Source organism: Haemaphysalis longicornis, unplaced genomic scaffold, assembly GCF_048455015.1.
Source record: "Haemaphysalis longicornis isolate Haplotype H1 unplaced genomic scaffold, Haemaphysalis longicornis Haplotype H1 scaffold_1, whole genome shotgun sequence".
NCBI lineage: Eukaryota > Metazoa > Arthropoda > Arachnida > Ixodida > Ixodidae > Haemaphysalis > Haemaphysalis longicornis.
The window spans coordinates 8,808,629-8,834,831 of record NW_027526203.1 but is presented as its reverse complement, the minus strand read 5'-3'; the positions used below and the strand labels follow the sequence as shown (position 1 = coordinate 8,834,831).

Here is a 26,203-nt window from a genome sequence, read left to right as displayed (position 1 = left end):
ACCCATCACCAGATGGAAAGTACACTGGTTTCAGGCATACCAGCGATTGAGGCAAGGAAGTTCACAAAACTTGCACCCCTTCCCAAGTCGAGCACTTCCATGCCTTCTCTAGCTAAGCACATCTGCTGTTAGCATTAGACATGCTGTACTAGGCAATATTCAGTCAGGTTGGAAGTCAGAAACAAAGTGCTGGGAGTGTGAGCAATTTATTCAAGTGCACGTGCACTTCAGGTGACCACTACAGAAAGCCATCTGCTTTATTAAATGCATATGTGATAGCTAAATAATTTTTGTGATGCGCGGACGCTTCACAGGTGATGAGGCACGCCGTAACGGGGGCTCTGGAGTAATTTTGGCCACCTAGGGATCTTTAACAGGTGATAGCTAGACAAGCAACTTTATCTCCACAATCCAATTCACTTCATCACTGCTGTTTTAATTTAGGTGTGTGACATTCTGCAGCTCTGTGTTCAGAGGTCCCATTTAAAATTATGCAACTTGTGAAAAACTAACAACACAATTTAAACTATTCATACAAACAACTTGTTGTAAATTATAACATACAGACAAATGTATGAAGAGTAGCTGCGGCAAAACAAGGTAGTGTGCATGATGTCTTTAGCACGTAAAGAGCACCACATGTTCGGCATCAGTCCTGAGCTTGCATAACTTGCATCAGCCCAGCTATGACAGATGACACTCTAATTCTGTCACTACATGCTTACATGAATGTTCACACTAGATACAATTCATTATATGTGAACTCCCTAAAATTACTGGTACACAAATACCAGTATACAACAAGGTATACAAATTGCTGAAAGTAACATGTGAGGTACTAACAAAACAAATCAAATTTAAAGCTTATTAAAAACTATACAATACTTGATGCAAAACTGAATACAATTTTCAAATAAGTGAACACCATTTGGAATGTACATGGTACTAGGTACAATTTGCAACTTAGAAACAAATGAATGGCTATTCGATAAAAAAAGGCTGGACACATGATGAAAAGCACATGAACACTAGGCGTCCTGTAGACATCCTGATTCTTGCACAATCAGCATCGGCCCAGCCTTGCTTCAGCATGCCAAGCACTAACGACAAATTACTGGCTGCTGTGTATGGTGATTCGGGCAATTGGATATAATTTATTACAATTCATATCGTCACACAGCCAAGGACGACTCAGTGTTCTTGAAATAATAAAGTTTCCTGGAGCACACTTCTGCCCCACAACAACACAAATGTCAGAGAAGCAGTCAACAAAGTGTTGTGCACAGATGACAACCCGGCGTTCGAATACCGCGGAATTTGTACTGCATGCATTTATCCAAACATTCTCTTTTCTGTAACCATCCAGTGAGATCGGACGTCATTGATCAGACAAAACCAGTCTCAGCTAGTGAGGACCCCATTTCCCCGTCAAACCATTTCGACCACCATTTCCCTATTGAACAATATTGCTTGGGATGGCATACATCAGAATACGCAAACGGGCAGCCTTTCTGAAATATAGGATAGAACAGCAGGTGCAGCTACATGTTGGTAACACAACAAGCAAAATGAACTACAGGGCATAGTTCATGACAATATGATACAAACAACCCAAGTTACAATATCATACAAACAACCCAACAACAATACAGGATGAAAACTACCAAACTGAATATAATGTAGAATGCATAAAACCTGGACACAATTTATAACACAGAGACAACTAGATACAGTTCGGAGTTAATAACTAAAACAACGTACAAACAAAATGCTGATCAGGCACAGAAGAAAGGAGAGCTGGCCACATGATGTTTTCTGCAAGTAAAAAACACTGGGTGGTCTGTATTCTCAGCTTTGCACACTCCACCAACCTAGCTGTGCTTCCACATGCTGCCATCAAAAAAAAAAACAGCAGAAAACGTAAAGCAACGGTGCCTTGCTTTATTCTACTTGCTGCTCGAGTTCTGTCCCTGCCTGTTGTACCTTGTCATTAGCTTGCCAACTTCTACGCTCTTCTGTGCCTTAGTAAAAGAGCTACTGAGTGGTGGCCTTGCGTCAGGAGTGCTCTTCTTTTTCTTTCCAGGTAGCACGTTGACAGCTGCTGCGACGACTGCACCCAGGAGCTTTGTCACATAGCCTGCGTGAAAATTTGGGGCATTATCGTTTCTGCACAGGAAGAAACCATACACTACAAACTTACCATGACTGGCTGGTTCCATTATAGGACAGGCCACAGCCTCGCCCCCTGTAGCTTTTGGGTACCTCACAAGCCACCAAGGGGTACCATCCTTTGTACGGGCTTGCTCACGCTGACTGTTCTCATTGCAATGGAGAATGGCAAGCTGGGTCCTGAAAACAGATGCATTCGGTTCAGTGCAATACACGAGCAAAGAACCTTTCAGTTCAGACTTGAGTTCTTGGTTTTGTTTTTCTTAATTCAGCATACCTTTAAAACTTACATGTATAGAACCAAACCATTTTCTTTTTTTGGCAAATGTTTATTCTGGCTTCACCACTGCCGCGACCATAAATGACGTCAGATGATAGGCATAAAAATGGCACGTTTGCACTAAAAACAGGGTGAAGAGCTGGGTACCTAAAGTTGGCCACCCAATCGCATGCGATTGTTGGAACACAACTGGTACAAGTCTTTCGGGGGCAGCTTACATATTTGAGCCCGGAATGCTAACCTCCAATTCCGACAGATGGTGCATGGGTGCAGGGCCGTAGCCAGAAGTTTTTTTTGAAGGGTTTTTGTGTTATTGGAAGGGTGCAGTATTGCAAAAAGAAACTGTCTCACTTACACACTCCCTGGGGAAAATATCGGAGGGGGTTGGAGCCCCCAAGCTAACCCTCTGGCTAAATTCCTGCACGGGTGTATGAAGGTGGGTGGACGAGGCTATTGACTCTGCTCATGAAGTAACAACTACTAATAATTCTTTTTCTGTCCTATGCGATGCTTCAAGCTTTTGCATCATGCTCTCATAGCAACCATAAGCTAATCGACAGTGCCCCTTGACAAAAACAAAGAGGAAGGTGACTGCTTTTTTTATACTTTTTGGTGTAAGGCAGGAGTGTGGCCCACATTAAAATGCAATCCTGTGTAAACTATTGGGGATATGTGCCAAAGTGTCAGTGCCTGCATCTCCCACTTCTTTCCTCTTATTTAATTCAGTGTAACAAGCCCAACTGGAATGTCAGTGCCCTTTATATCGAGCAGGATCATAACCCCGCTCATTGTCTTACTGCTCACCGGCATGACACTGATTAAAACATCTTTGCCTAATATCAGTGGTTTTCAAAAGGGGGGCACAAAGCCTTTCCTAAATTCTATACCCCCAGTCATTTCTCCTTTTTGCCAAACTTGCTGGTAACACAAAAAATGTGGATGTGGCACATAACACCCACTTTTTTTTTGTTCCTCTCTTTCCCTACCAGGGCATTCATGCCACATCAGACAATGAATTTAGTCTTTTTCTCCACAAAGCATATGTTAACGTCGGCTTTTTGCCCAACATGCCAGCTATGCAAAGAAGCCAGACACACAAAAGGCAGCGTATGGGTGCTTGGACGACTGTTAGTTGCAAGAGCAGATTGACAATTTGACATGCATCATCATCAAAGTCAGCCTCACAAGGCAGACACTGAATATGTGTGGGTGCCTAGCTGCATGGGCATATTGTTTGACATTATGACATGGGTCAATATAGATTATGACATTATGACATGGGTCAATATAGATTATCGTGGGGTCGGTCCTCCATCACTTTTGCAACACCAAAAAGGGTCCCCAGCACACCCCCGTTGAGAACAGTGCCTTATGCCATTCCCTTGGTACCTAACTCCCTTTGTAATGCTGTGGGGATTTTGTAACTACTTTGCGCTGGAAGATTTGTTTCACTCATACTCACATCCCCAGCAAAAAAAATTCATAGTTAAAAACAAAAAGCTCAAGTGATGTAACTTCACTGCAACCCGCTTTACTTTCAATAACCACCTTTTCATATTTTGAACTTAGTGGACATGAGGGAATGCAACTAAAAAAGTTAAGGCTAAAAAAATTTCAAGGGGAAAAAAAACAGCGGAATGTGAAAAAGTAAGCATGCACCAAGCGTTAGCTGTTGTTGATGCTTTTTGCAGAGCCTAGATGGGTGCATATTCTGTGGATGGCAGCTGGTTGTGTGCTGTCGCCAACATAGGCACTAACACCTCAGCATAAAAAAAGACAGTGCAACTTTGTACACATATACAAAAAAAAAAGGACTCCAGGGTTGACTGAAACCCCTGAATGTGACGTTTCAGAAAAGAAATCACAGCAACATGCAATAAAGTAATTACCTAAAAACACTGATTTTAGGGTTTAACGCGCCGACGCAACGCAGGCGATAAGGCGCGCCGTAGTGGAGGGCTCCGGATTAATTTTGACCGCCTGGGGATCTTTAACGTGCGCCCATATCTCGTGTACATGGGCGTTCCTGCTTTCCGCCTCCATCAGAAAAGTGGCCGCCGCGGCCGGGAATCGAACACGCAACCTCGTGCTCAGCGGTGCAACACCTTAGCCACTGAACCACCGCGGCGGGTAAATTATTATGAAAACACGACTGAATATCAGGCACACTTATCTTTACGGGTGTATTTTTTGATTAGCCTGAGTTGGAGTGACAGCAGGCCCAGGTGGTCTGCAACCAATAGTGCCATAGCTGCAACCACATACCGACCGCGGCATAATTTGTAATTTGAAAATGCTGAGAGCCAAAGAAACTGTGCTAATAAATTACTTGCAATCTAGTTTCACAGCCTCAATGGATGATCTGGCACACAGGTGGTAGCTATTAAGCATTGCATCTGAGAAGCTTTTTCCATTTATCAAATATCCATGATATTCGTTTTTGACCTGTTCAGAGCGGGTGTAGGAATGGAACCAAAACCAAATTGAAAAATGAGAACGATATTTTTGGCTGGAACGAAAATGTAAATGCACGTCCAGGAGCTAAACCGAAATAATTTTGTGATGGTTTTCAGTTCGAGTGGAAAGTTTACGTATTTCAACATTCTTTCAACTTCCATGCAGACAGGTCGGAGGTTGCTACCGGTTCTCTGGTATAAAATCGCCTTTCCTCTGGCTGGTACCCCCCCTTCTTGTGCAGGCTTGCTACCTACTTCCGTACTTTCTCTGGTTCAGAGGATATTACGAGCAAACTTGGCCCAATCAGGCATTCAAAAAAAAGGATTAATGTTACAGGTTATTTGTGCACATATTTACTACATCTTGGCCTACTTGCCTAGCAGCTCGTGGGAAAGCGCCTACACTGTATGCCGAGCTGACAGTCACAAGTGTGATTCATCGCAGCAATTAGCAACCCGATAGCATTGCGGAGCATTTTCATAGCTGCAAGTACTCACACCCAAGTACAGTCATGGATACTTCAAATGCGAACCGCGGAGCGCATTGCCGAAGATACCGGTGCCGTCACCTGGCAGCGGCCATGGAAAACTCATGGACATGCGCAGTAGAGATGAAGGAATAGAGGCTGCGGGTCTCACTCCGATATGTTGCCCTCTGCTCACTCGCATGCTTGCTTTGTCGCCGCGCCGCAAGAGCGCTGAAAGCTGAGCTGTTAGCAAGGCGGCGCAAGATAGTAGGCAACTGCGGTTACTCAGCGCTCGGCGCCCACGATCGGCCGCTCCCCGCCTCAGCGCCACATAGCTGCGCGTGCGTGGCGCAGTGACTCGAACAAACAACGACCATTGGGAGTGGCCCAAAGCCATGTTTAGTGCAGTCAGGTGTTGATTCTGAGGCATACCTGCCAGGTTCACCGAGATGGCATTAGGGAGATCTGTCCCCCAGGGGGGGGAGGAGGAGGAGGAGAAGAAGGCGGAGGAGGAGGGATACAAAAATTAGTAGCAACAGAATGGAATGATTTACATTTACATGCATTTCTAACTTCGTTACAACAGAGTAGGAGCTGAACTGTTTTGTCCAAACTACTAACGAGCTACACGACTGGTCAGCTGCTAAATCTTCGATGCGGCTGACGGAATACTACCGAGCATTACAATGTTCGTTCCTGCTACACTTCGCCAAAAGAACGTGACTCAGCTGGGATTGTGCGAGAACTTGATGCTCGGAGCTGGGGGCAATTTTGATTTACCATGCTGAAATGCCTCTCGCATTCAGCGTTTCTGTGGTACTGACCAGTTCAACTTGCATGCATTGCCAACTATGCTTCACAAGTTATTACGATGTCCAGTGGTGTAGGATGCGATTGGGTTGTCAGGTAGCTTCAGCGCAATGTGGCTAGACTTGGAGAAAGGTTTAGGCAAACACGGGTGTGTATTCGGGAGATTTTTGTTTCGACCTACAATCGTACAAAACCATCAAAATCCGGGAGTCTCCCGGATAATTCGGGAAACCTGGCACGTATGCTGAGGTGTCGCATTCATGCCACAAGACCAAAAGAAAATAAATTAGCCCATTGGCAACGACATCGTAACTCGCTTTATTTCGACCAGGTAGCAGCCGCACAGTGCCGAGACATACAGATCGAAGCAAGTGCTTTGTGCCAACAACAACAAAAACAAATGAGATGACGGTGAGCGACAACCCGAAAACTGCCAATTAGCCGTGGCATTATAATTGAAAACGTGTGGGGAGCAATGAAGTCCCTTAGCAGCCGACAGCTACAGGGCAGCACACGTGACGCGTTGTGGTAATCTGTCGAAGAGGAGTGGCAGCGTCTCCGGGCTACTGACTTGGCGGCGCGCCTTTTCGAGAGCATTCCTCGACATGTGGCGGCTGCCAAGGGGGACTTCACCCCGTATTGAAGTGTCTCAAAGGCTCCTGCCACTGCCTTTGTTGTCTAGGTGCTGCTGCCTATCCCGGCGACTGTTTACCATGACACTTGCATTTTCACCATTTTTTTGGAATAATGCCACGGCTAATTGGCAGTTTTCGGGTTGTCGCTCACCGTCATCTCATTTGTTTTTGTTGTTGTTGGCACAAAGCACTTGCTTCGATCTGTATGTCTCGGCACTGTGCGGCTGCTACCTGGTCGAAATAAAGCGAGTTACGATGTCGTTGCCAATGGGCTAATTTATTTTCTTTTGGTCTTGTGGCATGAATGCGACACCTCAGCATACGTGCCAGGTTTCCCGAATTATCCGGGAGACTCCCGGATTTTGATGGTTTTGTACGATTGTACGGTCGAAACAAAAATCTCCCGAATACACACCCGTGTTTGCCTAAACCTTTCTCCAAGTCTAGCCACATTGCGCTGGAGCTACCTGACAACCCAATCGCATCCTACACCACTGGACATCGTAATAACTTGTGAAGCATAGTTGGCAATGCACGCAAGTTGAACTGGTCAGTACCACAGAAACGCTGAATGCGAGAGGCATTTCAGCATGGTAAATCAAAATTGTCCCCAGCTCCGAGCATCAAGTTCTCGCACAATCCCAGCTGAGTCACGTTCTTTTGGCGAAGTGTAGCAGGAACGAACATTGTAATGCTCGGTAGTATTCTGTCAGCCGCATCGAAGATTTAGCAGCTGACCAGTCGTGTAGCTCGTTAGTAATTTGGACAAAACAGTTCAGCTCCTACTCTGTTGTAACGAAGTTAGAAATGCATGTAAATGTAAATCATTCCATTCTGTTGCTACTAATTTTTGTATCCCTCCTCCTCCGCCTTCTTCTTCTCCTCCTCCTCCTCCTCCTCCTCCTCCTCCTCCTCCTCCTTCCTTCCTTCCTTCCTCCCCCCCCCCCCTTGGGGGACAGATCTCCCTAATGCCATCTCGGTGAACCTGGCAGGTATGCCTCAGAATCAACACCTGACTGCACTAAACATGGCTTTGGGCCACTCCCAATGGTCGTTGTTTGTTCGAGTCACTGCGCCACGCACGCGCAGCTATGTGGCGCTGGCAAAGGCGGGGAGCGGCCGATCGTGGGCGCCGAGCGCTGAGTAACCGCAGTTGCCTACTATCTTGCGCCGCCTTGCTAACAGCTTAAGGTCCCTGAAAGAACTAAGGTAGCGCCAACTGCTCCCTCCTTCTCCGCTGCCCTCCTCTTTTTTCTCTCCCCTCACCCGCGGCGCCGCCGTCCCTTTAACTCCGCGGCGGGCCGCCATATTTGTTGGCCACTTGAGAGCGAGACCCCTCGCTACGCTTCAGGGCGCTCGCTGCAGTTTGCTCTTGTTTTCGCGCCGAAATCGCTCTTTGGTAGCATTTATACGATTTCTAGAGCCCCGTCTAGAGTTAATTAATCATGCAATGCGTTTTTTCACCGGGCGCGGTCGTTTACAGCCGTTATTAATGGAGGCGCCTGGACAGAATTGTTTTGTGCTGGGATATATTCTGGCAGATTTGCACATTGCACTAACACAGGGATACACCCGAAAGAAATTCGAAAGAGGACCAATGTCACGATGATTATCAAGAGAAAACACTAAATCACAAAAATGAATTGGTGCCAGCAAATAGATATTTTATTGGAACAAACGTCCGTAATGACGTCGTGCAGGTGGCTTGTGCTGCTGACGTGGCTTCCCTTGAGAAAAAATGTTGGGAGTGGCATTTGGGTTTAGTTTTTTTAACGCCAAGCTTCTCCAATATCCGTTGCTCAAATTGATCCGTGAAATAATCCTATTGAGAAGGGAAAAAAAATGTCGCCACCGAGTTTGAAATGCGCCACAAACACTCCGCAAATATAGGCAATAATGCATTGCAGAAGGGAGTTAGTGACTGTTCTACCGTAGCATGGTCAAATTCGTGTTCGCGCATCTGCTCAGTGCCGCGTCCGCTCAACTCGCTACACTAAACCCGTTTAGCAAGCGCTTTGCTGGACAAAAATACGTCTGCTGAAAATAATATAGTCGCCCAGTGTGTTTTGGTTCAAATCGCAATGACTGAATACGCTGCGCCATTGACTACTAAGATGAAGTAAGCGCGCACACTGCAAATGTACGGCATCGCGTGTAATGCAAACGTAAGCCGTAATTAACGTTCCTCTGTGCATACACGGAAGAAAGGGCGTACAGCCGTTACGGTGCGAATATGCATTTGAAGTGCTCATTCAAACGTGCGCGAATTTAATAAAGCGATAACAGAAATTGCGCATCAAACGTACGTCAACGGCGCGGTTGACCTTAGCTGACCTTAAATTGTTTTACCTAGCCGCAATTTTTTTTTCTCGCAAGCCTCAATTTGCGCCGCACCGACCAAGCCCATATTACGCAGCAAATCACTCCGATGTCATAACAGGATTATAATACCACCCGGGTAGCTAACACACAAAACACGACTTCACGCCAAAAAGAGCGTACACGCACTCGGAACGCACACGATACATGGTCAGACGCAAGCTGCCGTCGGCCAAAACAAGCATGAATTCAGGTGAACAATTCTCGCGTCACGAAAACCTTACGACAACTGACTGAACATGCTACGCCGCTGATATTGATGCTGGAAGTTAAGCGCGCACATGAAAAATACACGGCCTCTTATCCAAACCAAAGCTTACGACGGGACGAACTCGGCGCTGCGCGCAATGCCTACCCAGAACAAAGCGTGGACGACGGTCGCGAAGGGAATACGCATTTCTTCGTAAGTGACCGCTCAAGCTCGCGCAGAATTTAACAGAGCAAGAACAAGCATTCAGAAACTTACCTCGCAAAAGAGTGATGGTAGCGTCGGCCTGAAGTATGCCCGTTCAAATCTATGCAACCAAACTTTTCTCCTTTCTGCGTCGCGTTTCCCGGACAGAATAACGAAGTCTTGTGCCCTGCCTGACGATATTCGCGCTGCCTAAGGCACAACACATCGACACCGAGAAGCAACCTAAAACGACACCGGTGCGACATTTTTTCGAAACGAGCAGCTAATTCTTACTTTGCTATTAGCTGGCGCCTACGATAAAGCCGGTACTGAAGCACGGTGGCGACGGTGGCTCGGAAGCCAGCAAGGGCGTCGCAGCGGCGGCGTTGCGCAATGTCCCAGCCGGCGAGGCATCGGCGAGGCGACCCGGCGGCGGAGCAAAAAAAACAAAACCACGTGACTGTTCCCTTGGCCAATGGCGCGCGGCATTCGCCGGCGAAAAAGAAAATGGCAAAAAACGAAGTAAGAGAGGAGCGCGGGCGAGGGCGAAAGGCGGCGAGATCTAAAGATGGCGCTACCTTAGTAATTTTAGGGACCTTATAACAGCTCAGCTTTCAGCGCTCTTGCGGCGCGGCGACAAAGCAAGCATGCGAGTGAGCAGAGGGCAACATATCGGAGTGAGACCCGCAGCCTCGCTCCCTTCATCTCAACTGCGCATGTCCATGAGTTTTCCACGGCCGCTGCCAGGGACGGCACCGGTATCTTCGGCAATGCGCTCCGCGGTTCGCATTTGAAGTGTCCATGACTGTACTTCTTCCACGCTGCCACTGGAGGAGAAATGAAGAGGGGTAAATTGCCTACCTTGCCTTTATGCCAGCATATGGGTAGTGGTACAGTTTGGGTGCGAAGTGCAGCAGAAGGCTATGAAACGCCTCGAGGCCGTATGTCTGGAACTCCGTAGACAGCTGCGGCATGTCTCGAAGCAGGGCTTTCGATGTTGCAACGTATTTGAGTTTTTGGAAAGCCCTTGAGTCTAAAAAAGAAAGGTAGAACAGAATTTTTGTACTCCTAAAAGATACCTCACAGCCCTGACAGGTTTTGATTATTTCCCAAATATTCAAGTAACGGCCACAGCCAATGACCATGTAGGTACATCCACCTCTTTATACAGGTTGATTTTAACCATTCCCACACTGCATATGCTGACTGCATATGCATAACTTTTTCTGCATCTGCATAACCCTGCATAACATTTGCATAACCCTGTCAGTCACGAATTATTATATTCACGGCAGAAAAATTCCATACTTGGAGGTTTAGCAGTGTCAAGTGTCTAGAGGAAAGGAAAAAAAGTTCAGTCTATCTAGAATACTTATCACGCAAATGGCATCGCGTCCTCATACGAAGACAACATTACTCAATCCTGCTTTTCCCTATAAAAAATAATAAATATCCTGAGGCAGTTTATAAACAAGAAGGTCAAATAATTTCTGCACATGAAAGAGGTGTTTTAGCATTTATAAATGCTTTACGCCGCAGTAAAAGAGAACTTAGGACTGAAACACACCGGACCCCCACAAAACTTGGTGGCGTCTATTTTGAAACGATGTTTCTGAGTGCGGTTCCGCCATTCCACATCACATGGTGCTACCTTTCACTTCCGTAGGTTTCAAACATCAGCCGCACCGCTGATGCAGCCAGACAGAACTTTACTGGAATGCCTGCAGTAGTCAGACAGCAATCTATGTAGTGTTATTTTTTTTAACGTGACCAAGAGTTTTGTAAACACTAGCCTTTGTACCCTTCACAAAAAAACTGCTTTACAGTCTGGTACAAGATACACAAAATTTTTGTTTCATAGTAACATAACAGCAGGCCTAGGTTCAACTTGCAGGGCCAAACTGTACGTACTACATTTTAGTAAATAGCGTGTATGTATTTTTTATCATACATGGCAATATTTTGTGGAAATTTTTCAATATTTTTTTATCCTTACAACATATTTGCAGTGCATGCCTCAAAAAATGATTCGCTTACCACATGTGCTACAACCAATGCTAACAGGAATTAACTAAAGATGCTCGCAAAAGCAGACTCAAAAGTATGCCTGAAATTATGGTTATCAAAAATTTTGAAGGCAATGTACATTGGGAAATCAAGTAACAATAAAGCTGGCTCAAAGCTAAACGTGCAAGGTATGGCAGTCTCAAATGCTGGCAGTTTTCATTTAAAACTAAGTTAGAAACGTTTAGTTTTATTTTAAGGCTCTATCAGTGCACGCACCTTGACACTGGCGACAAGCACACAACAGCAGATGCATGCCGTTACAAACACAAAAAAGAGGCACTGCACCTTCTCTCAGCCATTCCCTCTCGGCAATGTCACCGTGGGAGCACACCGGAAACAACTCATTGTCGTGCTCATGGATGCCCCGGATGTGGTTCAGCAGGGACTCCCATTTTGGCACAATCAGCTCCGTCGCTCCCTTACTCGAAGCTGCTGCCCAGTACATGTGGTTGGAAATTGCCCGGGACCACACCGCAAGTTCCTTGCACTCAGCCAGTCTTGATGCTGTCTGAAGCTTCTTGGTAACGCCTGAAATGCACATTGAATCCAGGAGAAATCAGCATTCATTTTTTTCTAAACAGTAGAGCACAAAAAAATTTGACATTTATACACGGTACCTTTTGCCATGTGCCACACATCAAACTCATGGACAACCTCTGGCTTGTTGTTCTTGAGGTAGCTCTTTATTTGGACATGGCGATCCGTGACAAGAAGTCCTACCCCAACTCCCTGGCGTTCCAAGTACTGCAGACCCTGCCGCAACCCAGCGAGCTCCATGCGGCAGCTGCCACCAACCTCATTTGACTGCAACGTCAAATACACATTTTAAAATAAATTTTATCATGCCAGCATGTAACCGGGGCTTTTCAGTAAATTGCTGCCACAACACACCTGCACAAGCTCATAATGCAGGATCTTGTTGTGCTCCACATCAAGAAGGGTGTACGTGCCATACTTTGCACTGTATCCTGGCGAGTCTGCTCGCCCGTCACCCGCAAGCTTGACTTGTCGTCCTGCAGCTTCTACAAGCAGGACCCCTTGCTGAGCTTCATACACCTTAAAAAAATATGTTTGCACAGTAAGCACTCCTTGTTAAAATGGAAAACTGTAATCTGAACTTTGCTTGCTTACTCTGTCGATTGCAGGCCAGAGGTATTCACGCTGAAGTGAAAAAAAATGTGCGTACACAACAAACTTGTACCCCCATGAACGTCAACATTCTCAGGGACGCGGTGGGATTGTTCCCTGAAAATAAAACTGCAGCGCAAAGCCGCAAGTTCAGCATTGGCTGCTGCCTCTTCACGTCCTGGTTACACCAGCTGAATGAATGGCCTGATTGGCACTGGCCTGCCACTTTCAACAAGGTGCCTTCACATTCAAACGTGACTGCAAGAGGTGCAAAGCACTCGGTGCACACAACAAAAAGTTGCCGCAAATTTCTTTCTTCAACAAAAAAAATCCTGCTGCCCTGCTCGGCTGTCAGGTTTTCTTGGGGTTCTTGCTGCCTGAAACAAATGGGGAGACTTTCTCAAATGTTTTGCATAGCACACCAATGTGCCTAGTTGGAAAGCCAGGCATCGCCCTTGATGCAACCCTGTTATTGGAACCATCTGTTAGCGTTTGCAAGACGTACTCTTCAAGGTCATCCCAAGGGCAGTAATCGGGGTCATCATGGTCCGGAGGAGGGTCGTCGTCATCACTTATATCCTCATCATCCTCCTCATCCTCCTCATGCGCCTCAATGTGCATGCTGACCTGCGTGCCGGCATCAGCCACCAGCCCTCCACCAACCTGTATACCTAAGAAAAAAAATGACACATTAGAAATGTAGCCACACTTGTGTTATAACTTCCCACTTGTATATGAACTATGTGAACTACTGCAGTTTGCAGAAATCATGCGTATGCATCCCAGTTCCCCATTGTGTTTCGGAAAGATTAAAACGTGCATAGCCAATGAAATTTCAAGACCCATACCTATTGAAACAGTTTGAGGCTTTGTTTGGGTGGAATGTGATGCTGTACTTTTTTTCAAGTCGGCCTGCACACCCATGAGACGTGTTGTTGGTCGCACAGTCACCTGGGTGCACTTATCCGCAGTCAGGTTGCTCTGAGCACCTGTGTCAGGTTGTAGCTCCAGCGAGCAACCAGCTGGTCTGTCATTGTCCAATGCTGTAATTATAGAGCCAGTGAAAAGACAAAATGACATTGGAAACAGCTCTGCCAAGTGGCACAGCATATACAATTTTGCATAAAAAGTGAGCTGGTACCTGTAGGGCTACCAGGAGGACTTTCCACTGGTAAACTGGGAGCTGCACTTCCTTCCCCATCAGTGCTCTTTAGCAACTCTGAAAGAATCTGAAAATGCACAAGACATGTTCAGTCTTAGACCTAGCACACCACAGCTAAACCTTAGAGAAACGTAAAATGATCCACGTGTAAACAAGCACTTTTAAGCATAAGAAGGTATGTTCGAATATGGATGAGGCCATCTAAGGTGACAGCATTAACTCATTACCCCTTGTCTCCCCTATTTTTCAGCCCTGCAGTGTGAACACCATTTTACTACCATATGTAGCACGTCTGCTTGAACTGGTCCAAGCACAACTGCTACAAAATGCTTCAAAGCACGTAGACAGAGCCTGGCATAAGCATTATGTGGAAGTGATGCTTACATAAGTGTGGTAGCTCAAGATGGGATTTGCATTTCGTATTATACTTTCATTGAAACAGGTCACCTGGTATTCTCTTACTTTCACTGTTCTGGGTTTTATTGCCGCTACAAGCCTGTTCCTTGTATTTACTGGGGATGTTTTCTTGGTTGATTTTATAAAACATACTTCATTTTTTATCTAGAATAAAATTGAAGCTACTGTACTGCCACTAAGCTGTGTACTGCTGGCTACTTTGTATCACACTTGTAAGGGTATGCCCAAAAAACTACCCTTTTAATTCACAATAAACAGAAGTCAACTCCAAGGTACACTCCAAACGGAAGACTGAGCAAGCATAGTATAGCACACAATCTGTGAAGAACACCTTAAAGCTTCATAGTAATGAAATATTACGAAACCACTCACCACATCACGCTCAAAGTTTGTTTATTGGCTGTGTGTAGTGTTAACGTTCTGTCCAGACGGAACGATAACAAGCGCTAAAGTTCCGTCCAGGCGAAATGAAGTGCTGTGGGTAACCTTCTGTCCAGACGGAATCCAAAGGACACCTTAGCGTCCCATCTAAACGGAACTATAATAAGTGCTACAATACCGTCCGGGTGAAAGGTTCCATCCAGACAGAACGAAAAGCCGACGGGGCTGATTGAATGTTGTATCCACCAAGCCCTTTGGTGCAGGAATAACGGCTCCTATTTATCCTGCAGAAGTCCAAAATCGACCCCAGATATGGGTGTGCGCTTTTATTTTTTGGCTTAAGAGGGAACTATAATCAGCGGTAAAGTGCTGTCAACACGGAATTGAAATGAAGTGCACAGTACAAAGTCCGAACGTGCAATGCGCTCCAATGCATGTGCATTGTATGTCAAGTGACACATACGAACGCTTTTTAAAAATCACCTTGTATTTCTGCCGTCTGTGATAAGCAGTACACCTGTGGCACATCAATAGTATAATTTGTGTGCTGAGCGGCTACATGACTGCGACCACGAAAAAAAAAAAAAAACTTGATCATCAAAGTTTTATTTCAAGCACCTGCAGATGCTTGAAATAAATGCTTCTGCTTCTGTCTTCACCTGCAGAAGGTGAAGACATATGAGCAATTCGTTCTTGAATAGTAAGCCTGTGCTCCCATTTTTCGCCACGTTGACGGTTTCCAGGCTGTTTCTGGCAGACATTTGTCATTCAGGAATTATCAGCTCTGATTTAAACAATAAGAACATACACACAGTAAAAAAAAAATAAAAAAAGAGAGACAAAGTGAAGGAAGCACAAACAAGCGCTGAGCTCTCATGAATCACCTGGCTACACGGATCCTAAAAGTGTGATTAAAAAAAAAAAAAAAACCAACACTTATTACCTGGGTTCGAGCCTGCGACTTTTGCATTGAGAATCGGAGGCGTTACTCCTGCACCAAAGTGGCACGGTAGATCCGTCATTCAATCAGCCCTATTGGTTTCTGTTCCGTGCTCGCATTTCAATTTCCGTGCAGTCGGCGCTTTAGCGTTCGATATAGTTCCGCCTGGAGGGGACGCTAAGCTCTCATGGCGCTTTGCTGGAGAACTTATCGCAGGTGTGGTATCTCTACTGGACGCTTCAAAACGTAAAAAAAAAAAAGCAGCATAACCTATCTGGGATCGAAACCTGGGACTTCTGAATTGCGGATCGTCGCTACCGCTGCACCAAAGTGACACGATGTATCCATCATTCAATCCGGCTGGTTTCTGTTTCGTGCTCGCATTTCAATTCCGTCCGTAGGCATTTTAGTACTGGATGCAGTGCCGTCTGGAAAGAATGCTAAGCTCTCATTCGCATACCGTGTGGACAGAAGGTGACTCGCAGCAAGCTTTAGCACTTTTGTTTGTAACAGTAACTTTATTTACAGAAGATATACAGGGTCACACCAAGCAATTACAGAGGTATCATAAAACGAAAGAGCAGCTTTACGCGCACAGAAAAATACACGCGTTTCGGCATTATGCAAGCCAAGAGTCAGCCCGTTTTGCCAGGAAGTATAAACCAGTCGAGTTGTAACAGTGGGCTGACTGCTAGACACAGCCTTGTTTATACCGGGCTCACAATTGAATAGCTTGTTTTGCTCTACTGATCTGGTTCTCCAAGTGATCAAAATTACCAGGAGAAGCTGCCGCTACTCACGTAATAACTGTTGTGCACGATTCGAGCAGCAGTTGGCGGTTCATTAGTAAATATTCCATCGACGCGATGCAGTGCTTAGAGCTAAGCACCGCTGCGCAAACAGTACACTCATCGAAAAACCTAAGGCTGCAGGTCTTACCTCATTCTTTCTCCTTTTCGCGAAGGCCGGCCTTGGTGGCGGCGAGGCGCTGCGTTTGTGGGATAAAATGGAGGGGACCGCGTCGCTCTTCAGTCGCGCCGACTTCGTAGGCGACAGCCCCAGCGACCGCATAAACGACGCACTTCGCACATAGTCGTTGTCACGGAAATGTCTGGAGCACAACACACTTGCCTTTGTGGGCTTGAAATCTTCCCTTTTTACAGCAGCAACCCACTGAGCAGCGAGTTTCGGCTCCCGCGGGAAGCTGTGGAAGACCACTTTATCGCGGCCATAGGTGCTGTTGCAACCGAATGCCGAGCAGAACCTCGGCATGGTTACTCCGCTTCCTCAGCACGATTGTGAAAGCAGTACAACGGCACAGTGAAAAATTTTCCACTACTACTTTCTAAATAAAAACAAAACACAGCACGGGGCCCAGAAAAGCTAACGCTGGCGGACGGCACGCTGAGAAAGGCAGAGGCAGGGGCCGAACATCTCAGCGGCTCCCGATCGCTCCTCACGACGACGTCACCACGGCCCCTTTCCCTCTCGTGCCGTCCTCCTCCCCTGCGCTCGGCGCGTCGCGGGGGCGTGGCGATGGCGCTTTTTCATTCGCTTATTACGCCACTATTTCACCAAAAAAAAAAAAAACACCTCGTAGGTAAGGTATTTGAGGTCAACGCTTCCAAATTTCTGTGTATTCAGCAGATTGAGAACTGCCTCAGTTTCCCTGTAAGGGCCTCTTCCGCGCTTTCGCGATATTCTGCACAGTTCTGGTTGGCGAGTTGTGCCTGATAGGTGGGTCGTTTCATTCGAGCTCCGGCTGACGTGGTAATGGATCATGGTAGCGCTCTTCTGAGTGGCAGATGCATTTTAGCGCAAACGAGTTTAACATATACCCTCGCAGGCGTTTTCGGCGCACTTGAAAAACGCTTTTAAAACGCGTAAATTGCCTGCAATGGGGGGGACAATAAACGTGTGGAATCGGCAACGTAGACAGAACATGTAATGTTTGGGTAATTGCTTTTTGAATGTGGTGAATATTTTAGTGTGCGTCTGTTTTTTATGTGTAAAGAGATTAGCCGGTATTTGAAAATGTGTTTTGAAGTTCTGAAGATGCGCAGCAACTATTTCTACCAAGTTGCTTTCTTCAGCATCATCATTTTTATCGTGACGCAAGCACCGCGCTTATTTCAGGTATACTTCCGGATGGTATACTTCCGGTATACTTCTCAGGTATACTTCCGGATGCGCCTATCTTCTGATGTACGATAGCATACTTTGCCTCAGAAGTTTTGCTTTCCCCCCCTATCGGGGTCATTTCCGTTACCTACTTTTAGACCCTTCTCCAAGAAGCTACTCTGTTACCGGACGCTCCACCCGTTACTTTTCCGAACAACATTCCCGAGCCCACTTCGGTCTCTTTATTTGACTTCTTCCAACCGGGGTTTTTTCCGTAATCCGAGACGCTCGCTTCGCATTCCCTAAGCGTTACTGGCATCACCATTATCATTACTAATTGGGCTTACCGCAGTGGCCTGCCAAAGGTCTTACCAAGCGCCAGGTATCTACGCCAAATATCAATGAAGTTTCATTGTATACCATTGTTTTAAATGACAGAGGCTGGCTACTGTTCATTACTGGGAACTGCATGCTGAATGAACCGATGTTTGCACTTATGCTGTGCCTGATTCCTTTCAGGGGGTTCTGATATATGCATCAATTTCTCAATACGTTTATTGAAAGGTAAGAGAGAAACACAGACATAAATTTTATAAGAGCATGGAGTCATTGTTTTGGCGCATTCATTAAACCAACATAAAAGCAAAGCTTCCGGCAACACCGGTTTCATTAAATTTCCTTTCCTCACAATTACCGTTTACCGGTAACAAAGGTTACATTACGTTTCCTTTCTTCGCAATTATCGCCAACCTTCCTGGAGGCGGGGCTTTCAAAGTGTATTTCCTGAAGCGTTTACTCGGTAGTCTTCCACACTCACTGAGCAAGACAGTTTCGCCCGCCAATATCAAGTTGCTCAGATATTCCGAACGTACTCGTATTGTTAGCTACCCGCAATCAAGCTTCCTTTATGTAATCTTCATGGCTTCACGCCACGAAGTATTCCCCCCCCCCAAAAAAAAAACAGCTGTCCGTTCTGTTCTTTATTGCCCACCCTCCCTTTTAAACAGGCTGTGGATGTTTTGGAGAGATCGTGTCTACTTGTCTGAGGCCATTTTTGAAAATAGGCTTTTGCTTCTTGGTATGAGGGGTCTTCCTTCCGTGTATTCTTGGTATATATCCTCAAAAAGCCCCGCGAAAGTCTCCTCTATTCTTTTGTCTCTCAATGCTTCCATTACTAGGGCGGTGCTCACTGTATCAAATGTGTTCGATATTTTATAAGTGCCACGCGAAAATCTGCTAAACCCCGATTACCTTAACGATGACATTAATGAGTTCAATTTAGGAGCAGCCATTCCTCAATCCAGCCAGTTATCCATACGCAATTGAAAATGTAGGCTGCCGCTTATGCGGTTCACTCATACATTGAGAAACGACTTATACATGAAATCACGTTGATGGATCGGTCGCTGAATCTGACAGCGCCCGTCCTCTCAAATGGAATTATGTTTCTTTTTTCTTTTGTTTTTCAGGCCAGTGCGAATTTAATTCGGAGGCATTCCGAGAACAGTCGTGCAAGTGTTTCAAGTGTTATGTCGTCGTCCTACTACAGGGTGTCCATTATTATTCTTCGTTTTTGGCAGCTTTTGCTCTCTTCGTCCGATTCCGCTCATTTTACACTTGTGTCACACCGTGCCCAGAGCTTTCAAATTACCGACTCGGGTGACCCGCTTTTGCGGCTTCCTCCCCGGGGCGTCCAATTCTGTAGCTACTTTCTGGTCATTAACACGTAGTGACCCGGTATTTTTTGTTTGTTTGTTTTTTATTTTCTCCCTCGCGACGAAAAAGTGTCTTGACGGCTCCGCTGCCGTCCTGTGCATGCAGCCAGCGGGTTTCTGATTGCGAAGTCAGAACACTTCGGGAGGCGGAAACCAGCAAAAAAAAAGAGCCGCATAAGGAATCTTTGTGACCAGGGGCTACTCTGACCTTGGGGCCCTTAAGATGATGACGACGGTGATGATGATAATGATGGTGCTTTACTATGCTTAAAATTTTGAAGCCCATGTTAAGGTATATGATCCGTGATAAATTATGAAGAATTTTACGGTTTTCGGAAAATAATTTCTTGGCTATTACGAATATTATAAGGCGTAATAGTTGGTATCGTTTGATGTCCTGCCCATCACAAATTCACAATTAATTGAAGTACCGCGTCGGCCTGCACAGGGCATAAAACGCGATGGCATTTTCTTACACAAAGCACTTATTAAGCCTTTAGGCTTTTAGTTAGATACGCTTAAAAATTAACAGGACGTATGTACTGTCGCAAGTTGCAGCCAGTAAAGTTATTTTCCGGAACTACGTCGTCGATCAGGACCGCATCGCCCGGCTTTGGCTAATTTGGCAGGACGCTCAGCATGGAGGTGGTGTTGAAATTTTCAGACATGGTGGTCGAATCGGTGATATGAAGATATAGTTGATACAAAAAGAAGGGAAAAAATTTATATACAACTATTTAAAATCGCAAAGCCGAGTACATGAGTAATAAAAAAACTTTAATACTGCAGTTCGATTCCAGCTCCAAGTGCTTGAAGACCCCTTGAGCTCCTCAAACTCCAGATCTCCTCTCTGGTATGCTCCGAGTGTGCAAAACCACTCGAGAGATAAAGGCCGGGGCTCTTATCCCGCAGCAAGATCTGTCAAATTGCCCATAACACAGCTGTATCTGTAAATTCTGATGCCTTCCTCAACCTGCCTCTCGCTTAGGGGCTCACAAACCTCATGCGACTCATAACTTAAGCCTCACGGGGAGCTGTGTAACTCGAATGCTCAGACGGGACCCTTCTTTTGGCGAAGTTTGTCATTATAAAACCTCCGCATTTCGTTGTCTCGATGATGCCCCTCCAGTTACCACCTGCATAGATGGGAGGGCTCAAAGTCCACGCAGGCGGCTGTCACTCACTGACAACTGCCAAACAATTAGCCTCCCCGGCTTACTGGACAAAATCCTGCACATTACCAACGAAGACGAGAAAGCACGCGGTGGTTGGAAGACGCGCCGACTCTAAAGGAGGGTTGAGGGGAGGGGAGGGCGCTTCGGTCGGCGGCGCTGGATTCCTGCGATGTCGCTCACGCTGCTGCTGCTGCTGCCAACCATGGAGGAAGAAAAATGTTCGCAGTGCCTATTCTGTGGACCAGACCACAGGATAATGTTCAGCTTTATTCTGTGGACCAGACCACAGGATAATGTTCAGCTTTATTCTGTGGACCAGACCGCAGGATAACCTTTGGCTTTATTCCGTGGACCAGACCACATGATAATGTTCAGCTTTGTTCTGTGGACCAAGATTGCCAAAATCGTGGTAGAGTAGGCCACGTACACTTAATATTTGTTTTGTAGGTGGATGGTCTGCAAAAATTTGCGGGGGGGCAGGCCAACTTAACTTATCGTTTTCTGCGTGGTTTGTCCACAGGTTTATGATCTGGTTTACAAAAAACCTAGGCTATGAACCTAGTAACACATATTTTTGATGCCGATTTTTAACGTACCGCAACATTTTTTTTAGCAAGCCTGCCCCGAAGTCAACTGAAGCCATGCGAAGCTTGTTGTTCCATAATGAACATTGCGACTATTACAAAGTTCGCTCGGGACAAAAACGGCGCAAACTGAGCGTCCTGTAGCGTTAAAACGGTCGGCATCGTGTCATCGGGAGTTGAAGACGTTTTTTTGCCCGCCTAATTTTTGTGAACGTGAACTCGGCCGCATGTCGCCGCATCGTGGTGTGGAACGTAGGGCTTGCCGCTTCGGAAGTCTTTGTTTATTTCGTGTGTTCTGTTATGCTGTGTACTAAATGCCTGACGACGACATTACGCTACCTGCATCGCTTGCTGTGCGTAAAGGTGAATTCTGTCGGAGATGAACCCGTCATGGGGGGGGGGGGGGATAGAGGTATACAGCTTTGCTGTAAAAGTCTCTTGTCTTCGAAGCACGAAGCGTTCTAGCTCGAGGCGTAAACGAGAGTCTCTGTGTTTTTCCTTTTTTTTTTTACTGCGCTTTTTTTTCTTGATTGTATATAGAACAAACAGTCACGTCAATGACTAAACACATCAGTGTCGGTTTAAAACCCGCTCACCGAACTTTGGTGGGCAAAAACTATCATAAACATCGAAAGAAGACAATTCTTCCAAAATTGGTAACCACGTAAGCTCCGGGCACTGCATAATAATTACGCGTTACGCAGCGCTCTAGCGCGAGGCGTAAACGAGTGTCGGGGTGTTGTAGTACCGTGACATAAGACGACGATTACGACGACGGGAGATGCCAACAGCCCCAGCCCCTAAGCGGCTTGGCCCCTAAAAAGAAGTAGGTGCCGACAGAAGTAACTGGAGCACGGGAGCTGTGACCGAACCGCATAGGAGCGCCGTGTAGCTGCACCGGCGGTAATCGAAAGGAGCAGAATACGCATGCGCGCCTGCCGACGGTGATAGCCTTAAGAATTTTTCGGTTTTTTTTTCATTAGGCTGCTTGGTTTTATTAATAGCTTTTTAGCAAGAGATTTTCGCCTCCTCCTTACAGTTGTTCATTTTATAAAGGACATAAGCATGTGCCCCATGCACGATGCATGTGCTCAGCCATCTCACAAGCATCAGCTGCTTTAGTGGGCTGGGAAATTATATGTACTGTTCCTGTAAATAAAGATTCCTATTATTATTATCCGCTCGTACAGCCGGCTGTGAGGTAGGTCGGTGCGCCAAGACAGCACATGAAAGAAAACAGCGTGTTTACGGAGTCACGAAACGTTTTCGTCCGCCGCGGCCGTACAACCGAATGCACTGAAGAGGCAAGATTCTCGCACAAGGGTAAAGACAAACGCAAGCGAAAAGAAGAAACTTGTAGAGCAGACACGCAACTACACACCGCAACTTAGAGCTCAGCGGACCGGCGCACGCCGTCAACGCTGCCGCCTAAAGTCCCTCCAACTCGCGACCAGTGCACCCACTCGGGAAGGCACAGTCGGCGCAGTTCTGAAGCAAACGTTGTACGACACGACCGCGCCGAACAAAACCGCCAGGTGCCGCCTCAAATGGTCCACAAAATAATGCTGAGCATTATCCTGTGGTCTGGTCCACAGAATAAAGCTGAACACTATCCTGTGGTCTGGTCCACAGAATAGGCACTGCGAAAAATGTTAGGAGGGAGCATGACGTCAGGCGGCCCAGCTTCGGCAAGCCAACCTCCTCTGAAGCCGCTTTCTCCTCTCCTCGGGCTCCTCCCGCGCAATGCATTATGGAAAATCCACCACGCTCAGGCCCGCGGTAGCATGGGCATCCGACTAAAACCTGACCACAACCGCCGCCAAATCGGCCTAAACGCACCCAACTATGCTGGCAACACCGTCTTTTTGGCCTCAAAACCTCTCCAACTTTGGTGGGAAAAATCGAGGGGCTTTGGCCATGCTGACAACGTTGTTTTGTGCATTTCTTGTTTCTTGTTCGTCTGTCCGTGCTTTTGCGGCACCGTTTCAACAGAACGGACGGACGGCTTGTACGCTGTTGTGGTTTGAAATGGCAGCTGTTATTCCAGCTGACGTTCCTAGGGTGCTACAGAGCCTCACGTCAGTCTGCGCCTCAACTTCAAACATTCAGCTTCGACGACACAAAGGCGGAGACTTAGCGAGCTCGATTTTGTGGCCGTCTGCGTCGGTGGTAGCGACAAGCTCGTCAGAGGTAAGTGTTTAGTCATGTGATATTGCGCTTTTTATACCCCGAAGAAAACACACAAGGTGTTGCTGGCTTAAGGGCTCGTGGTAGAAGTGTAGGCTCATTTTAAAGTGGGTAAGCTACGTGCCATATTTCTTGCGAACGCGCCCCCGAAAGCATAGCGTCGTGATTTTTTTTTCTTACGGGCTCATATGCGTAACTGAGCTCGAATCTGCTAGCTATGGTGTCACTATGCTTACTACTGGTGACAGTTATTACACCGAGGTGAACGTTCACAGCCTCAGTAAGCAGAACAGGGGTTCTGGGTTGCATGCACAAATGCAAAGCGGGCAGTTTCGGATGTATTTTTTTCGGTATCGTATGTCATCGAGACGTCGCTCACTGCTTCCATTACAGGGGCTGGTCGAAAATTTCCACTACAGCCGGTGCACGTGTACGAGTGGCTGACGGGTGACCTGCGCTGTTTCTAAAGAGAGACAGACCTACCTCAAGAGACTGCTTGTCGATGCCTTGGGCTAAGGGCGTCACTGTTCTCGTTGCGGGTGTAAGTATTTTGCAAAATCTGCGCTTCACAGCCTGTCTTTCGTAGGGACAGTGCAGTGAAAGTATATTCCTGTTGAGAAGCTGGATTATATAAGCGTGCGTGCGTGTGTGTGTGTGTGTGTGTGTGTGTGTGTGTGTGTGTGTGTGTGTGTGTGTGTGTGTGTGTGTAAAAATACAATTTGCACCTGTCACCACAATTTCTGTTGTAATTTTTTAGGATGAAGAATTTGAATGCACATTTATCTCGATGTGTTATCGTGGCCCGGCGCAGCATGCAGGCGCAGCGTTTTGAAGCCATGGCATGTAGCACCCCTATGGCGCCGCCAAGAACCACACACTGAAGGGCTGTTTCCCGGATGCACTAAGCATGCGTCACAAATGCTCTCACCCTCACCGTATACCACAATGCGTCAGCTCGCTTTCACAAGCGCTCACCTGTAACGCAACAAGCACCGGCAGCCACGCACTCCGAGTATCGCGTTTAAATCGCCGAGCGCTGTACACGGTCACTGACCAATTTTTTTGGAATGTCCAATAATTCGAAAGCATCAGTGGCACTGCCATCTACCTGGCTGTGCCAGTGTATAACGACGTCTGAAATTTCATACGGTGAAGTTGTTCGCCATCTGATTTTTCTGACTTTTTGTTTGCTGCAACGAGAGGTCAAAAATGGCCGTAATCGCAGCAGCCCAAATTCTGTTCTCTTTATCCCACAGTCTCTAACTGCAATTTTTCACGTTCACCCTCGGCCAACTTCTTCTGAGCAGCTCTTTCTCTTCCTTCACATGAAGCATTACAAGTTTCTCCGTTGTGGGTTACTACCAGTGAGATTGCGTTATCCGCGCACATTTGTTTTTTCAATTGCTTTCACATTCTCTTTTTTTATGCTAAATAACTTCAAATTAACCAATATATTGGGTTTTAGCTTTGAGTTATCAAGCAATTTCTTCTACTGAATTGCATGTAAAATTACTGGGACCTGAACATCACTTCCAATTAACTGAAAACTCTAATTGGGTGACTTCAAATCATCAAGAGTCGACTGCATTTGAATGGCTTGCTCCAGGGATTTAAAAGAGGTGAGGTACACTACTGGTTGGTATGACCTTTACTTTAATGTAAGGATTTCAGCAAGTAATAATTCTTGGTTTCTTACTCATACCACCACATTGATGGGAAAGTTCTTTCCAGATTATAAATCTTGCACAGGTAGCATTGCACTTCAGCCAACATTGGCTGCAAGAGTTCCACTTTTGTGCAAGGCTTTTGCGGTACGCTTTCTTGCATGGCTGTGGTGTCGTGCTAAAAAACCTACCCCAAGGAACAAGCCATGCAGTGAGGCTTGAAAGTTTGCATGTTGTGCGGCAGAACCAACTTTTATTTCTGTATTAATAAGCTTAAAATCAGACCTTGAAGTGAACCAGAGAACAGTAGGCCGTTTGCCCTTAGGAGCGCATGGAAAAACAACTAACGAAGCAGTGCACAGATGAATGGCCTGAGCGGCATTTCCAGTTCGAGAAGCTCAGAGTAAAATATGTTTTGAGAGGAGGCTGAGAGCAATGGATCGACGTAGGTGGACAGCTAAGGTTTTCAGGTACATATACATGAAAAGCGTGGACACGCAGTGGTTAAGGAGGACTAGATGAAATGCAGAAACAACAGTGGAGAAGCTAAGACAGCCAAAGCAACCAAAAGGATGCAAGGCAGAGAAGAAATGGAAGCTAAAACGTCGTTAGAAATGTACAGGGCTGAGAAATTGGACAATAGAAAGGAAAATTTCTACGATAATTCTAAGGGAAGCATTTTTCTTCTCGACGCTAGGACAGATTGCTTGCTAACTAAGAGCTTTGTGGGGAAGTATACACAAAGTGATGGGGTATGCGCGGTCTGCGGAAAAGAAACAAACTATGCGGCACATAGTGTTAGAATGCAAGGGTATCCATCCAAACCTAGAGGGAAATGTTTGGCTTCCAAAGCCGCAGGGTTTCAGGGTAGCACAGAGGAAGTCAACTTCAGGGCTGTCGAGGCGACGAAGAGATTAGAATGCTGGTGGATGAAAAGCAGAGAGGGGAATATTGCCTAGGTCAGCTACCACCTGTAACAGAAAGAATAAGTATTCTCTGCCTAATAAGTTTTTTGTGCCTGCCCTAAGAGCAGAGCTAGTATTAAATGCGTGTAAAACACAGGTACATTAGT

The 26,203-nt window shown here is 46.2% G+C and overlaps 1 pseudogene across 1 annotated transcript; it reads right to left on the bottom strand.

The window, feature by feature from the left end:
• Positions 1-284: 284 nt before the first annotated feature.
• Positions 285-13,406, bottom strand: LOC144139683 (uncharacterized; annotated as a pseudogene). Its single transcript, XR_013316309.1, has 8 exons — positions 13,291-13,406; positions 12,789-13,162; positions 12,549-12,713; positions 12,275-12,461; positions 11,943-12,185; positions 10,452-10,623; positions 2,201-2,349; positions 285-2,137 (listed from the first exon to the last, which is right to left on the bottom strand). The product of XR_013316309.1 is annotated as an uncharacterized LOC144139683 (transcript).
• Between the last annotated feature and the right edge of the window lie 12,797 nt (positions 13,407-26,203).